The sequence below is a fragment of the Lycium ferocissimum genome, chromosome 12, assembly GCF_029784015.1.
Source record: "Lycium ferocissimum isolate CSIRO_LF1 chromosome 12, AGI_CSIRO_Lferr_CH_V1, whole genome shotgun sequence".
NCBI classification, from domain to species: domain Eukaryota; kingdom Viridiplantae; phylum Streptophyta; class Magnoliopsida; order Solanales; family Solanaceae; genus Lycium; species Lycium ferocissimum.
This window is the reverse complement of record NC_081353.1, coordinates 24187160-24204651: the sequence shown is the minus strand read 5'-3', so window position 1 is coordinate 24204651 and position 17492 is coordinate 24187160. Positions and strand designations below refer to the sequence as shown.

General features: G+C 33.9%; 1 pseudogene; it reads left to right on the top strand.

Moving 5' to 3' along the window:
- Nucleotides 1-16528: 16528 nt before the first annotated feature.
- LOC132039140 (actin-like) overlaps nucleotides 16529-17492 on the top strand; it is a 2595-nt pseudogene continuing 1631 nt past the window's right edge.

The following is a 17492-nucleotide window of genomic DNA, read 5'->3' as shown; positions in this document are numbered from 1 at the left end:
TTACTCTATTTTTAAAACTAAATACGTATATTAAATTACTTGTATTGCAATTCATGTAGGTATACATCTTGTGGGAATTAATTAGGACAAAGAAGCATATTTTAATTAATTGATTAGAGTATAAAAGGGATTAAAAAATAATTCATCTATCCATAATATTGGGTCAATTCCCTTTTCTCCTTAACCCAGATCAGTGGCCCAACAATCCTAGCCCAAAATTTCAACCCGACCCGGCCCAACCCCTAAAACTAAATGCCCCAACTATCCTCTTTTCAGTAACTAAGACCAAATGAAAACCCCCTTTCTTCCTCACACCTTATCAACCAAACCAAACAGCCCTAACCAATCGCCGCCACCCCCCTTTACCCATCGGACCATCGGCAAAAGCTCCCATCAACCCCTGTCCCTTTCTCCCCTTTTCTTCAAGTGACAGAGCTTCGAACAGCTCGTCCAAAGTCGAATCAGCCCCCAAATCGAAAAGCACGCGAACATCTTTGGGATTCTAGGCTGTTCTTCCAACAATCCATAGGATAAAGGCTCGTTTCAATCCGTTGGAGCCTAAAACCATGAAGAAACCACCGGATTCGGATCTCTAGCCTTCAAATCGCTTCGAAAAGGTGAAAATCTGTCACTTTTATCTTCATCATTTCATCTTTTCGAAACTTCAATTTTCCCTCCTTTTTAAATTCGAAATTTAAAGGCAAAGGCCTCTGGAAGAAGCTGTTGAAATCCCCTCAGTGTTTGCCTATAAATACGGCCTTCCTGGGCTGCTCTAGATAGGTTCTTTTTAAGGCTGAAAATTCCCTTTGAAATAGGCTTGGAATTTTGAGAGAAAACTGATATTTACTCCAAAGTCAAACAATTGAAAAAATCCCTTTATTTCATAAGTTTTCTTGACAGCTAAAAATCCCCTTAAGTTCAGAATTAAAAAAAAAAAAAAATCTCTTTATTTTCGCAAAGTTCAACAACTGGAAAATTCCCCACTGTTTTTTTTAGGTTCCTGCTCTCAGAAAATCCTATTCTAACTCTAAGTTCTTTTGGCTATATAATTTCGTTTACTTGGTTTGGTTGGCTGGAATGTGTTCTCTCCTCGTTTGTCGTAAATTAGTGTAAGGCGACTAATTTCGTCGAATATGTGTTTAACCTCGTCGCTTGGCTAACTCTATGTTTCAGTCATTTTTTTAGTTCGTGACGTTCCTATTTCTAACATAAATCAGTGAAAAAAAATGACCTATAGAAACCATGAATTTAACAAGGGAAACTACTGATTTGTGAGAGTGTAATATGAGCTTCTATGCAGATTTGGTATTCCCTTGTTGTTATCTTCTCGTATGATCAAGCAAATATTTTTTTTTAAAAAAAATTCTACTTCTTTTCCCACAGAAATTTGTAATGTTATCATGGTTAAGGTGATGGGATAATTCTTGTTAAGTATATTTTGAGTTGGAATCTAGACATATATGAAAACTTCTCCTCGTTTCATTCTCGATTTACAGAATTAACATATAGTCGTTTGATTATCTGGGCTGGTTCATTTTTGAGTTCTGTACATTTTTTTGGGTCTATTTTTGTTTGTTTTTTTTTTTTTTTTTTTAAAAAAAAAGTAGCAGATGAGCCATTCTGAACGTCAGCATGTGAAAGGCTAATAAAAACTAAGGGCGTTTAGGAAGGAAACCACTGACTTATACAAATTTGCATTAGTTGAAATTTCTAGTTGTTGAAGTAACTTTATCGCTTTTGTATATCTTCTTTCTTCAAATACTCTTAAGGACTATTTTTTGTCGTGACTCCATGTAGAAACCTGTATGTGAATATATGATGTCTTATAACTGAAAAGAATGGGTTATTAAGTTCGATCAAATAAAAGGGTGATGTTTTGTTCGAGAGAAAAGTTATTATTTTGATTAAGGAAACGCTACTGTTTTTTTTTAATTAAAAACGTTACTGTTTTCTGATTGAAAAGTTACTATTTTGGTTAGGGAAAGTTACTGGTTTTGAACTAAAAAAAAAAAAAAAAGAGTTACTATTTTGGTTAAAGGAGGTTACTGTTTTCGATATATATATATAAGAGTTGCTGTTTTGATTGAAAAAAAAATTACTTGTTTTGATTAAAGCAAAAGTTACTGATTCATGAAGACTAAATCTGTCTCTAGAAGGGATAATAAGGTCCTGTTTGCTTGTAGAATTTGGACAAAGTGAAGAAGCTAGGGCAAGTTCGTAAAATAGTGGATTACTATGTTTTTTTTGTGATTGTTAAGTATATGTTTGATCCAATGAATGTTTTCGCTGTTTGTTTGACTAATATCATGTCTAGAAAAACTTCTCTCTTCCTTATAAAACATGTGTGTGCTCCTTAGGATTTGGATTAGGGATTTGTCTACACGCTTTCATCTCAAAGTAGTTATGTTGAATGGAGTCATAGCTTGTACATGTTCAAACTCCCTTCGGAGCAAAAGTGTTAATTGTTTCTAAATTCCCTATGACTAGTATGGTACCCCCTCCTCACTGATTTTGGTACTGCGCAAGCATGCTTATATTTTGGATTATTTGAAAAAGGGTTGTAAATCATGTCAATAGGAGGCTGCGCTTACTTTACTTTGATCATGAGTATGAAACCAAGTTCCCCCTCTATTGGGTGATATTTTTATTATGCAACAGATTTCATACTTATCATTTTTTTTGGAATATGAACTTGTTATGTATTCACATGCATAAAACATGGATTTGAGAAGATCTAGTGATTGATTTTGATGCTCTTAGATATCCATAAGTGTGAATAATAAACTTGAACGCATGCTTGATAATCCGTGATTCTCCCTCTCTTGTGTGGTTAAATTCTTGCTTTAAAAACCATCTTTTATTTCAAAAGCAATATGTGTTAGTTTAGCTAAGAAAATAAATTGTTTAGATGTATCTTTTTCTAGAATATGGTCGTCTCGTTCCCATTTCGTAAGAATCTTTAATATCTATGTTGCACATCTAGAACAAGCTTAGACTTGAAAACGAGCCTTCGGTCTATCCTTCGATATTGTTTCCTGCTCAAATCATGACTTGGGGAATTTTGTTTATCTAAGTGTGAAAGCCAAACTTGTGTTGAGAATCTGGAAATAATGGTTGACGACTCTCTCTCTGAAAAACCTTTGCGTAACGAGTACGTGCCAGACATAATTTCTATGCTAAAATCTGGTTCAGCATGTTGTGTGTTCCGGTGTGTTTTATGGGTTAGAAATGAAGTCCTAGGCTTTGAAATTTTACATTAACAGCGGGCTATTACACATTCAAGTTAGATCATATCTGTTAGCTCATCTTATGGGTTAGGTATGGTTAATACTTCCCTTTGTTTGCATGAAATTTGCTTATAACTGAAACATGAATCTGCTTTCTCCCTCCCTTTGTTGAAATTGAATGGTCTGACTTTTAGTATTTAGGAACTGTAATAAAATTGAAGAAACAGCAGGCTGTTCCATCCAATCCCTTGTGTGTTAAATACATGCTAACATAATTTTCTGGTTGAACCTGGAATAAAATATGTTAGCATCTTTGAAGCTCCATTTGTTTAGGAATATGACTACAAGACTTTAAGTCGGGATGAACAGTGTTTCCTCTAAATCATTGGCTGCACATCCAGTTGAATTATCGTTTTATTTCTTAGTCTGGTTTGTATGAATGTCTTCTACAATTAGTTGGACGTTATGTCTAAGTTATGAAGTACTTCTGCCTTATTATAGATGCTGCGTTTTTCCTTTTCTCATTTGATTTTGTCACTTATTTGTCTTGTTATATGATCCTTATCCTTTTCTCTTCTTTCTTTTGCATGAACACTTGGGAGAATATTGGAGTTATGGCAACTCCAGGTTCAGCCCGGAATTACGAGTAAAGTAGTTGCGGTTTTGTTCGAGCTAGCCGACCCATCTCATTCGTGTCTCGAGTCCATATCCCTTCTCTTTTCTTCGAAACTATTGTCTCTTTATATCATCATATACACATGTTTGTTTACGACTCCTGACTAACGTTTTCGTGGTTTGTATTTATGAGCTCGTGTTTGTGGCCTTTCTATTCTTGTTTACTAGCGTAACCCGTGAGAAATGACCAAGTAACGATAGTAGTTTTAGTCATCATTTTCCCTACATTTCGGATATTGATCCTACCGTGATTATTTGGGTTAGAGCATATTAATCTCATAAATTATATCAACTTTTTTTTTGTCAGGATGCAAGAAAAATCGGGATTTTTTTTTTAAGATGAAACAAGAGATTTCTTTTCAAATAAGGAATTTGCTAACAATGTTTTTTTTAGTGTTTCAAGCAAGAGTTAGGGGTAGAATATGTAAAGGCACGCATGAATTTTTGGAATTAGGAGAAACGCCAATTTGGAGGATTAAGAATAAGAACTTTAGTGGCCCAAAACATCTTTCTCTTTTCGGAATTTGTTCTTTTTTGCACTAACGTCAAGCAAGCTTTATCTTCCAAGTTGAAAATAAGAAAAATCATGAGCTATTTTACAAGAACTACAAGGTACGTACTTTATTTTAATACGCATATACTATCTTATTTTTCAATCAATCTTTTCATTATGTGTGTACTTATCTATATCACGGTACTTATACATATTATTATATTTTCCATGGCTATTTCTAAAAGTATACCTCTTTATACTATTTTTTTAACATATGATAAACATACTCCATGTATATATTATTTTCTCATAAAAATATGTATTTTCATACTCTACATTATATATACTGTCCTTATATACAATAACCATATTTATACCTAATCTTCAAAAAATACACATGTACTTTTTTTGTAAACAATATACATCCCTAGTACATATAATTTTACAACTCGTATTAATTACTTTCCTTTACAATGAGTATGCCTACATACTATTATTTTTTTTAACACGTACCATAATATACTACCTTATTTCCATTAATTCCCTTGATCGTCTTTACATTATATGCATCTATATAGTACTATCATGTCTTCAATAACTATTTTTTTTTAGTTGCCCACATGATAAACATATCACATATATACGTTATTTTCTTATTAAAAAATATATATATATATATCTTCTTATTCTATATTATACTTACTATTCTTATATAAAATAATCGTCATACATATTTTTTCTCACGCACACATTAGCATTAACTACTTCCTTTATAAATATGCATTTGCTCACATAGCTATAATTACCTTCAAACCCCCCTTTTTATACAAATAGTTTTGAGAGAATAGTTTCTTTTTAGGTAATTCTTTAAATAGGTGATAATAAATAAGAAATAATTAAATAATCCCCCTCTAGTGTTAATTAAACTAAGTTTAAAGACTGTCCTCGGATAGGCTCTGAGGGATGCTTAACACCTTCCCCTCGGGGTAAATAAAACCCTTACCTAGAATCTCACAGGTTTCAAAGACTAAAAATGGAGTTTACATTTTTACGAATGGTTTCCTAATATTTCTTAAAATTAGGTGGCGACTCTAAAAATTTGCAAAACTAGAGGAAACATAGTCATAAGTTGTGAACTAGTTTTAATCCGTTGAAAATAGGGTATAACAGGACACTTAGAATTTTTTTTTTTTTTCGATGATCAGGTGTTGCTCATGCGTCGCGGGGGTAACACGCAAAAATAAGTCTCTGAAAAATTTCCTTTCCCTGTCGAGCCCGCGTTACGGGTCTAACACCTGATTGGTGCTTCGTGTCGGGAGTGCGTGGCGCGTGCAACACGCGGATCCCTGTACTCGATTCCTCAAACTTTGGGCAGAATTTTTTGAATTTTGCTGATGTATTGGGCCCACTCAACCTAGGAGCTTTCCCTTTTGGGGTGGAAAAACAACTTTGCACACTTTTGACTTAGAAGACTTGGATCAAATGGCTCCTTTGGTCATCTTCTTCCTCATGAATTTATGAAGAAACTTAAGAACACTATGAACACCCAAAATCCAATCCACTTCCAAATCAACTTATTTTTCCACCAAACTTCAGATCTAGACTCCCTTTCACTAAGAACAAAGCCCAATAACAATTAAACGTCAATTTGCCCTCAATCACCAAGCCCATATTTGAGTTCTTGAAAACCTTCATGTTCAACAATGGTGATTGAACCAAATCTCAACCAAATCACTTCAAACTTCGGATCTAGAGGTTTTTGATAGCAACAAACTCAAATTCAACCTCAAATCCAATAACAAAACAAAACAAAAGTGATTTTCGATTTTTTTTGTTCAACCAAGGATTGAAGAATTGAATAGAACAACTCCTCAACCTTGCTCTGATACCAAATGATAACGAATCGATTTGGGGAAAACACCAAATCAATCACAAAAACGCGGAATTAAAGGATAACAAGAAATTGGGATGAGAATTGACGAAAAAGGGATGAGAAATAGAGGATAAAAGCTAGACCCTGATGATAATGAATCTATGACAAACCTAAGTATATGAAACCTAGACCCTTCCAATTGAATTCAATCAATAGAACCTAAGCTATTTGAAATCAAGGCAAGAGATATTCAAATGAAATCTACAAATAAATAACTCTTCATGAAATCAATGGAAATGAGGTTCAAAACCAACAATGCAATCCATCATTATCAAAGCTAATCCTAGCTAAGCAACCTATCACTCAACAAATGAGTATCTCAATACATAATTCGTCCAATCTAAACTAATGAAATGAACTAAGTCTAGTATTTATATGTCACACCCCTACCAAGAGTATGATGGGCTACGATCCGTAGGCCGGGAACCACCTGACTTATCTTTTACTTTGAACATTATAAACCATAACTCAAAGAACACCTGCATGCAAAAAAGACCCAACATAGGAATATCCGATCATTCAGCACATGTATTCATATGCAGACCGACAAGGTCGCCACAACATAACATATATCATAAAGCCGGCAAGGCTAACAATAAAGTATCAAGAGCTCAAAATAAGGTCGACAAGGCCACCAATATATTATACAACAATATGAACCAGTGGAGCTATAAAACATCTAACTGTACACACACGACTACGAGCCTCTACATAGAATACAAATGATCATAAGGACAATACCAAATAGACTCAGCCTCCAAAATAGGTGGAGTGCTCCGAGAATTCGCCGATAGAACGCCTACGGGTCCGATCCGTCTCCCCGTATACCGCGGGCACGAGCGCGGCGTCCACAAGCAGGACGTCGGTACAAATAATGTACTGAGTATGTAAGGCATGAATAATAACATAATACAGATATGAAAGGTAAAATGGAATATGAGAGATAACCTGTACATCTGGATGCCTCATAAGGTAGTGTCATGCATGCTTAGCCTTTTTTTTGAAAAAAAAAAATTCATACATATATATAGTACCACGCCCGGCCATTAAGGCACGGTGTCATATATAAATATATAGTATCATGCCCGGCCATTAAGGCTCGGTGTTATTATCATTAGCCCGCGTCCGGGGCAATATCATGACATGCCCACTGTAGTGGTGTGCACATCTACGTGCCATGCCCGGCCGACAATAGCGCGGTGCGGTGTGAGAAAATACATATATATAAAACATGCATGAGAGCCCAATCAAAAGCCACAACTATATCGGAGTGACGTAAGGTCGGTAGCCTCCGATTATATTATGGATCAATCATCATCGTTTATCACACCTTGAAGGAACGAGGGTCATAAGGTGAGATTACCAACAATGAAGGAAATTAAGAAATTGCAAAGTAAGCTCAATCACCTCATAATAATATAAAGCTCATGTACTTGGAAATCTCTATGAATAAAATCATCTCATAATATCATGAAATCCGTATGCCTTGGAGCTTTGATAAATAAATCCCTCATAATCATCGTCATGGTTATCATAAAAAATAAAAATTATTCATCTTTAGCACCATAAAAACTTTAAGAATCATGAATCTATAACATTCTTGGAAATGAGGATTTTTTTTATGGAATTCATGCATGGGTTGGTAGGAAAAGAATCATGCCTTTAAAAGAAAGAGGAATAGCCTCAACATACCTTTTGGTCTCCGTAACTATTCAACGTTTATCCTTCCAAGCTCATAAATCTACATGTAAACTATTCGTACTATTGTTAGGCTCATTGTCACATGCTTATCTTAAGCCTTCAATTTAAATCCGTTTAGAATCTGCCGAAATTGGGGCAGCATCTCCCCTGTTTATAAGCCTAGCCCGAAATCACAATACAATGACCAACAACAACAACAATACCAACATCACAACAACATTATCAACACTAATAGGCTCTATAAAACATCCCACACGATGTTTTTCAAGTTTCTCAACTATCCAACTTGTTATACGACTATTTAATAACTTTATCTCCGTAAATAAACTGAGATTAATATTAATAAGGAGAGATTCATACCTTATTCTTGCTAGAGCAGAAATATCTTTAATATTTACTTTGAATCCAAGCCAATTCCAACGCAAGACAAAATTATAATCGCGACTACGCGTTTCCCGGACCTCGATTAATACTCCGTCACTTGAAATTACTCAAAATTCTCACTTTTATGTTGTGTGCATGCTTTCATATGGTGGCTGATCTCTCTAGAACATTTGGGGGAATTATTATGGAGAAAAAAATGGGGTTTTAACCTTTATATAAGGTGTCAAAGTCGGCGATCGTAGCAAGACGTAGCAGCTTCTCGCCCGCCTAAATTGTAACGTTCATAATTCTCTACTCCGACATCATATTGATGAGCGGTTTGTTGCGTTAGAAACTAGACCCGACGAACTTTATTTTAGGCTTTTGAAACACTTTAAAAATCCTAATATACTAGGAGATATAGCCCTTCAAAGTTGACTAAAAATTTGCCCAAAATCCTGCCAACTTTTTATAAATTTTCGTCAAACTTATTTTCTTCTATTTGCTTGATCCCGAAATCTTTCAAAACTCTCCATACATGATATTTATCACTAATCATACTTGATAATGGTCATGTCCTTTGGTTCCAAGGTTGTCTTTCCCGTTTACGACTTACAAGATCATAATTTATCCTTTACTTAAACAATATACTTAATAATGCTTCGTTCCTCACACTCCAAAGTTGTTTACTTAGCCATAGACATACTTACATTCAAATTTAACCAGTGCTTCTCGGAGGTACGGTGTGGAACACTGAAAGTGCGGGGTGTAACTTTAGTATTTATACTCCTAGACTAAAATAAGACTAAGTTATTACAAAAATGTCATTAGTGAGGCAAGGGCCTTGTTTGGTTAGTAGTCTTCTTTGGGAATTTCAAAAATAACCCTCATGTGGAAATCTTCATCTTCCAAACACTAATTGTCTTGCAATTGTAGCCCAATTTGTCTTTATTTGCATCATATAGCCATAATTTGCACTTTTAGCCCTTTGCGCTTTTATCCACTTGGTGTAGAAGTCACCACAATCTCTTCCCAAGCCATCATCCAAACGTCCCATGTCCTTCTAAGCACCTTTGTGCCCTTTGTGCCATCTAGGATCATATCAGACTTCAAAGAAAATACCCAGAGTTTGCGAGAATGACCATCAATAAAAGTCACAAAGTTACGTGCACCACTACAAAAACTTACTTTAAAAGGACCACATAAATCAGATGTACCAACTCCAGCAAATCAAGCTTTCTTGAAGGCGGACTCTGAAAAGAAACTCTTTTTTGTTTCCCGGCTATACAATGAACACATCTCTTTAACTTTGTTTGTTTCACTCCAGAAAGCAAATTCTTCTTAACCAAATTATCAATCCCCTTCTCGCTCATATGACTCAGCCTTCTATACTATAACTCTAATGAAGTATTATTCTCCACCAAATTTACTGAGTCACTACAAATGGAACCCTGAAATAAGTATAAGTCATGTATCTTGTTACCTCGAGCCACAACCGTTGAACCTCTAAGAAGCTTCCACTGGCCACCACCAACGGTTTGATCATAACCCTCATCATCAAGTTTTTCTACAGAAATTAAATTTAGACGAATATCTGGAGCATGCTTGACATTGTTAAGAACCAACCTCGAACCGTTCTTACTTTTCAAGCAAACTATGCCAATGCCAAATACCTCAACCTCACCATCATTGCCCATTTTACCTGGAGTATAAGAAGAAAATAATTCCTTCTTTGGCGTGACATGAGAAGTGACACCTGAATCCACACACCAGGTAGACTCATCACAAATAAGATTGATATCATTTTTACCACAAGCAACAAGAAGATCATTTTCAGCAACAACAGCAACACGATTTTCATTCTTCGGAGTCTGCGAGTAAAGCATTCCATGTCAGGTTCATCATCGATTGAAGCACACCGTCTGTAATACTTTTCACTATCCCCTGATCGTCTTGTACTTGATTGTCCTTCCTCTAAGTTTAGTGGAGCAGCCATTTGAACGCTTCTTTCTAGGTGTTAACCTTTTAGAAAGAACCCGCTCTGATACCAATTGTTGCAGGCTATGTGTCCACCAAACAATATATGGAGGGACCTCATTGAGACCCAGTTCCCTTATGCAATGTAGTAAGTAAAGAAGGCATTATTTTTACCGTGGAAAACTCCTTGCTCAAGGGATTAAAAACCACGACCTACCCCAGCAGGATTTCAACTCCACTACATGAGCAACTTCAGATTACAACCTATCGTAAGCTAGGAACTAACTCGCATAATCCCTCAACCCTTACAATGGTGGCAACCTAGGAACTAACTCCCGTAGTCCCTCAACCTTTGCAACACACCGATTGCAAACACCTCCACTTGACTAACTTTAGACAAGCACACTAAGGTTGACTACCTCTAATCAAACCCAACTAATACACCTTAGACTAAACTAGCCAAGGGTACCACTTAATAGATTAAAAGGTAAACTGCTTAACAACTACTAAGAATTTGAAATACCTACAACAACTTCTTATAAGAGAAGAGTAGGTTTACAAGTTAATGCATATGAAACAAATCTTAAAACAAACTAGGAGAATAAAGCATCTTCAGTGTTGGAAACAGGTCCTTGGAGAGTCTTGTGACGGCTGCACTTTTTGGGTGATTTTTAGGTTTTCCAAGTGATGCACAATATGTTGCAACATATTGTATATATAGTGAGAAGCATGTGGGATGGATAGAGACCACTCATTCAATAGTTTGACCTAAAGCATGGGCTAGCTCAACTGTTGTACTTGTGTGCAGTGAGTAGCTCGGCTTTACAAAATGTCTCGCTACCGTGCAAGATGCACATAGAGAAGATCACAGACCAGGTCTCTATCTAGTTCTGAATCAGTTTGACAATCATCAAAACACGAATGCACTTGAGCTTATCAAAGGTGGTATGGTATTTGGAATGTATTCTAAAATATTACTCCCTCTGTTTCAATTTATGTGAACTTATTTCCTTTTTAGTCCGTGCCAAAATGAATGACCTCTTTCTTAATTTGGAAACAAATTCACTTTATGAATGATTTACAGCTACACAAATATTCAAGACTTATTTTAAACCACAAGTTTTAAAAGTCTTCTCTCTTTCTTAAATGTCGTGCTCAGTCAAATGGGTTCACATAAATTAAAACGGGGGGAGTATTATTTATAAAAAATTATCGAAGTAACTAATACTGTACCAAAATATTTAATTATAACTCATATATTATACTCTCTCTATTTCAAAATGTTTGTCTAGTTTTGCCTTGATGCGAAGTTTAAGAAAGTAAAGAAGACTTTTGAATTTATTGGTCTTAAATTAAAGATGTGTAGAATGTACCAAAATGTTCTTTAATTTTGTGGTATACATGCCATGTGGAAAGTTGGAATTAAAGAGTTGTCAAAAAAAGAAAAAAGTCATTCTTTTTTAAACTGACTAAAAATGAAAGTAATACAAACATTACTACTATATATAAGGGAGAATCTCAATTTTTTGTAGTCCTCACATGAATTTTTTATCCTTTTTTACCCCTACTTGAAATTTTTATGACTTTATAAATTGTCAGACATTTTGGTAAATTTTAAGAACTTTTAGGGCTTTTTTTATGCCATTAAAAAGGATGATGTCATGGAAAATGTTATAGTGGCCCCCACAAAGCATATTCATACATATTTGAGTTTTTTATGTGAAAATATTATTAAACTTGTTAAAATATATCATTTTTAGATACTTTAAAAATTTATCAAAAATGTAAATAATATCCCTTCCATCTCAATCGAAAAATGAGTTCCGAAGTATGGTAGTTAATTAATCAAATTTTACGTGCTTTTAACATAAAATTATCTAATAAATTACTATATCAAAAGAGGAAATATAAGGAACTATAAGATATTATATATATATATATTCTAAAAATGTTTGAAAAATATTGTATTTAAAGAAATATAATTTGATCTCGGTACATGAATAATACTAGAGAATTGCAAAAAGTATATTTTTTCTTTTTTTACTATTAAAATAGTTTGTAAAAAACAGGATAATATGTTTTACATAATTTAGGAGTAATAACTTTTTTCATATTAAACTTAACTATTTTGTCCTAGATTATATAACATATTAATTATCCGATTTTTTGCAAAATATTTTTTGGTAAAAAATAAGTAACCAATATGAGTTCAATTCAAAGAACTCAAACGAAATTAATTTAACACATAAAAAGCTCAATTTGGATCATCGGGGACATAATCTCAAAAAATTAAATTAGAAGAACTTTCAATTATTGATTTTTTTCCTAAAAAAATCTAATATATAAACTAAGAAAAATGTTTTCCTTTAACATAAGTTTTTATACTTTGATATTTTAGAAGTCTTTCGAAAATGTCAAACTGATGTTACAAGAATAAAGAACAAAGAGCAGAATTTTTTTAAAAAAATATCAACAAATTGAATTTTTAATGTCGGTTTGGGTCCGGACTTAGCACGGGCCAAGTAACACTAGTTTTGAAACAAAGAGAGTATTACTACTCTTAGGGCCTGTTTGTCCATAGATACCAAAAAAAAAATCACTTTTTTTTTGGAATTTTGGAGTTGGAGTTGTGTTTGGCCATAGTTTTTGAAATTGTAGTTTTTGTTGAAATGTAGTTGTAAAAAAGTGAAATTTTTTGAAAAACAATTTTTTTTTTGTTTTTGTTTTTGGAATTCCGGAAAACAACTTCAAGTTATATTTGGAATTCTTATGGGCAAACGCTAAAAAGTGAAAAAAGAAATTGTATTCGGAATTCTTATGGCCAAACGCTGAAAAGTGAAAAAAGTGAAAAAAATTCTGAAATAAAGTGAATAATTCTTATGGACAAATGCCCACTTAATAAGAGGGAATAGAGGAGCATCCCGTTCATGTGAGTTGACGGGAAAGCCCTCCTATTCCCGGTTACATCAATTGCGTTATCAAGGGTTATTATGTAAACACTTGCTGTAGCTCTTCTTTTCTGTACGGTGGGTCCATCATATTTGGGATATCTTTGATTTTCGCTGCGTTTGTTTGGGTTCTCCTTGGGTCCCATTCCAACCTTTAGGGGTCGTTTGGTTTGAAGAGAAGTTATGATGGGATAAGTTATGTTGGGATAATTATATTGAGATTAGTTATGTTGGGATAAGTTATTCTGGTATTATTTCTTATTGATTGTTTGGTTTGTTATTTTAAAAATGACATCAATTGCATAATTTTTAAGGAAAAGTTGTTTGTTTACAAAAATATCCCCTACCTTATGTAGTAGAAAAAGAGTTTGAGAGACTTCAGGGTTATTCTTGTCATTTTCATTGTTTTATCCTGGGATAAGTTATCCTGGGATTGTTATTCCACCCTCTGCCAGGGATAACTTATCCCAACACTATTTTTAATCCTGGGATAACTTATCCCAGGATTAGGAACCAAACAACAATGATAGTAGTTATCCCAGGATTAGGAACCAAACAACAAATATAGTGGTACTAAATTTTTATCCCAGGATTATTCTTCCCTATCCATCATACCAAACGTCCCCTTATAGAATACAGGTTTTAGACTTTCAATGAGGTTCTAACAATTAATAAAATGTATAATTTGAAGTGCAGCCCATTATCATCATTTTTTGCACGGATTACCCTTCTTTTGACGTGATCTTTAATTTTTAGCCTTCTCCTAATACTTCAAGGTTCTGAGTTTAAATCCCAACTCAGTTAAAAAAAAAAAAAAGAATTTCGCAAGGAAGAGGTTTGGATTCGCAAGATAGAATTTTGTGCTGTTATTTGTAGCAAAGAATTTTATGAAAATTAAATCGCTGCATTTTTTTATATAACTTAAACTTTAAAATTTACAACTATACATTTTAAATATTAAACTTATCAACAAATTTTATTAAATACTCGAATTACGATTTATTTTAATTGAGCATCCGAACACATGATAAATTTTTTAAATGAAATTAAATATCTATAAGAGGTTGCTGTTCTCTATAGGCATGATGTCCTATTATTTAGTGATATTCCATCAAATCTTATACCTTGTGCTGATCAAATCTTCACTTTTGATCGTTGTACGTATTGTCACTACAAGTTTATATATAATGTATTGATGATAAAATAATATCATTTTGTTCATGTTGGGCCCCGGCTATCGTCACTTGTTATTTTATAGATGATAACAAGGGCGGTTCAATACAATAAAGGTGGCCTAAAGTCAAGCCATACGAGGCCTAAATTCTTTTTCTTCTTCTAATAGTATATTTTTTTTTTTCAATTGATAATTTTTCGTGAGACATTGTTGATTTTAGGTAAAACTTTAATAATTTTAAATTTGAAGAACTAAAAACACGTATATGGAATCAATAATAATTACAGCAAACTGAGAACCTTGTTACCATTCACTTCTCAAATCACTTAGTAGTGATCAAAACACATTTAACATATGAAATGTTGTAAACCGCCGAATCAATAAAGGAAGTGAGATCTCTTGCCCTCTTACAATTTAATAGAAGAAAATGACAATTTCAAATCTCTTATATATTAACTTTCAGATTGCTATGCGTAAAAATGAGATCTCTTATAAAAATATCACACCAAAAAACATCTTTGTAAGTGGCATACAGGCCCAAAATTGTGTGCCCAGGAGCAATCAACTCCAAACTGGTTTTATTTAGTTGGTGTTTTGGAACTGGTTCTTTCAAAAATTTCAATAAAGCAAATAGATAGTAGCATCTAAAGGAAAAGATTTGACTCAAACTAATTGAAAAAAAAGAACTTTACACAATTAGTGCCAGTTGTTGAGACATATAATTAAAAAAATCATAAGGGGTGGGGTATTAATATTTTAAAGATTGTTTATAAGCCAAAGTCGGTATAAGTGAATTTATTAATACAAAAATAAAATAAGTGAATTTACCACGGAATTATACCTGTGATCATTTGAGAAATTTACTCGGAAAAGCTTATGTGTCTTTCTTCTTCTTTTTCAATCTTTTAAGGAATACATTTATCCGAAGCCCTAAAATAAATATCCAGATCATTTCTCTCTCTCAAGACTTTCGGTTAAATTTTCATGATCTTAGAGATAATAAATAATGAAAGTTTTGAAATGTTCTTTGATTGTATGGTGATTTCAATATCACAGTTTACTTGAATGATGGATGATCATGAACCAATTGTTCTCGATAATGGAAGTGGATTATCCAAGGTAATTCCAATATCACTACCTACCGTTGCCCTTAATTATTTACTCCCTCCGTCCCAATTTATGTGATGCTTTTCGCTTTTTGAGACTCAAAGTTCGTAATATTGATCGTACATTTGGACATACAATCTTTTAGTTTTTGAAAATAAGATCTACATATTCGGAAATTACGTAAAAGGTACTATTTCCTCTGTCCCAATTTATGTGGCACTTCAAATTTTGAGGTTCAAACAGTTTAATTTTGACCGTGAATTCGGGCATAAAATCTTAAGTATTTTAAATAAAATTGAAATATTTGTAAACTATTTACGTAAAAAGTACTTACTATAGGTCTCAATAATTGACAATTCAAAATATTAAAAAGATATTATATGAAAATATAACGGTCAAAGAAAGACTTGTCTGAATCTCGAAATCCGAAAGGTGCTACGAAAATTGGGACGGAGGGAGTATAAGTTACTATAATTAATAATTCAAAATGTTTAAAAGGCATACGAAAAAATTACGGTCAAGGAATAATTCGTTCGACTCTCGAAATCCGAACACCATGGCATAAATTGGGACGGAGGGAGTATTAATTGTGACAATCAGAGCGGATTTAGGATTTAAAATTGGTGGATTCAATATTTAGGTTCACATCGCTAAAACAACTATAGTTTTGAAATTATGAGTTCAAAATTTAAATATTCGTTGATAATGTAGTGATGCTTCACATATATATGTACCTATGCTCAATGCGAAAAGTATTGGATTTAGTTGAACCCGATTAATTATATACTTCATACTCCTTCAGTGACAGTCTTAATATATTTATAGGTTGGTTTTGCTAGTGAAAAAGCACCAAAAGAAGTATTTCTACGACACTTTTTGTGTTACCCATTCGAACTTTCCAATAGTTAACTATAGTTGGCCATCTACGACATGGAAGATATAGTTTGTGTTATCCGTTCGAACTTTCACGCAAAGAGTTTTTTTGCTGACGATGAAGCCTGGAATAAAAGAGGTCTTCTCTTATTAAGGGATCCTGTGAAGAATGGTATTATTAATGATTGGTGTAATATGGAGAATTTATGGTCTTATACTTTCTTTGATAAACTCCAAGTTGATCCATCATCTCATCCAGTTCTTTTGATTGAAGCACCTCGTAATCCTAAGGAAAATCGAGAAAAACAGCTGAAATCATGTTTGACTGTACCTGCCATGTTTCTTGCTAATCAAGCTGCCCTTTCATTATATCCTGCTAATCGAACAACCGGTATGTATCGCATCTTTTCTGAACTCATCTGGTTTGAAAAACTCCTGTTTTTAAAGACGCTTTTCTTGAGCCGAGGTTCTATTAGAAACAGCCTCTCTATCCCGTAAAAGGTAGAGGTAAGTTCTGCGTAAACCACCCCTCCCCCCACCCAACACACACAACTGGATTGAAATACTCCCTCCATCCCATCTTCTTTTTTCTATAATCATGGTGTCCGGGCCAGCTTGCACGCATCTTGACTAATTCCACGGGATACCTGTCGCCTCTCACCATCAGGACTCTACCCACCAATGCTAGAAAGCCTCCGTCCCATCATGTATGGCATTCTTAGTTTGTTTCGAAAAGATTGACGGCACATTTATGTATCTGAAAAGTACTTAATTTTAATATTTCCTGACATGACTTGGAACCCCTTTATAGAAGTGAGATAGATGTAGGAACATCTGGATCATTGAGGTCAATAATGTTTGAATTTTGCATATATTTAGTTTATGTATGAAAAGGATTGATTTATTTTTTAAGCATCATGTTCAGCCAAACGTCATCACATAAAATGAGGAGGGGCTATGTCTTTAGAACTAACTTATCATGTACTTTTAATAAGGTGTTGTAGTTAATTGCAAGGTTGCT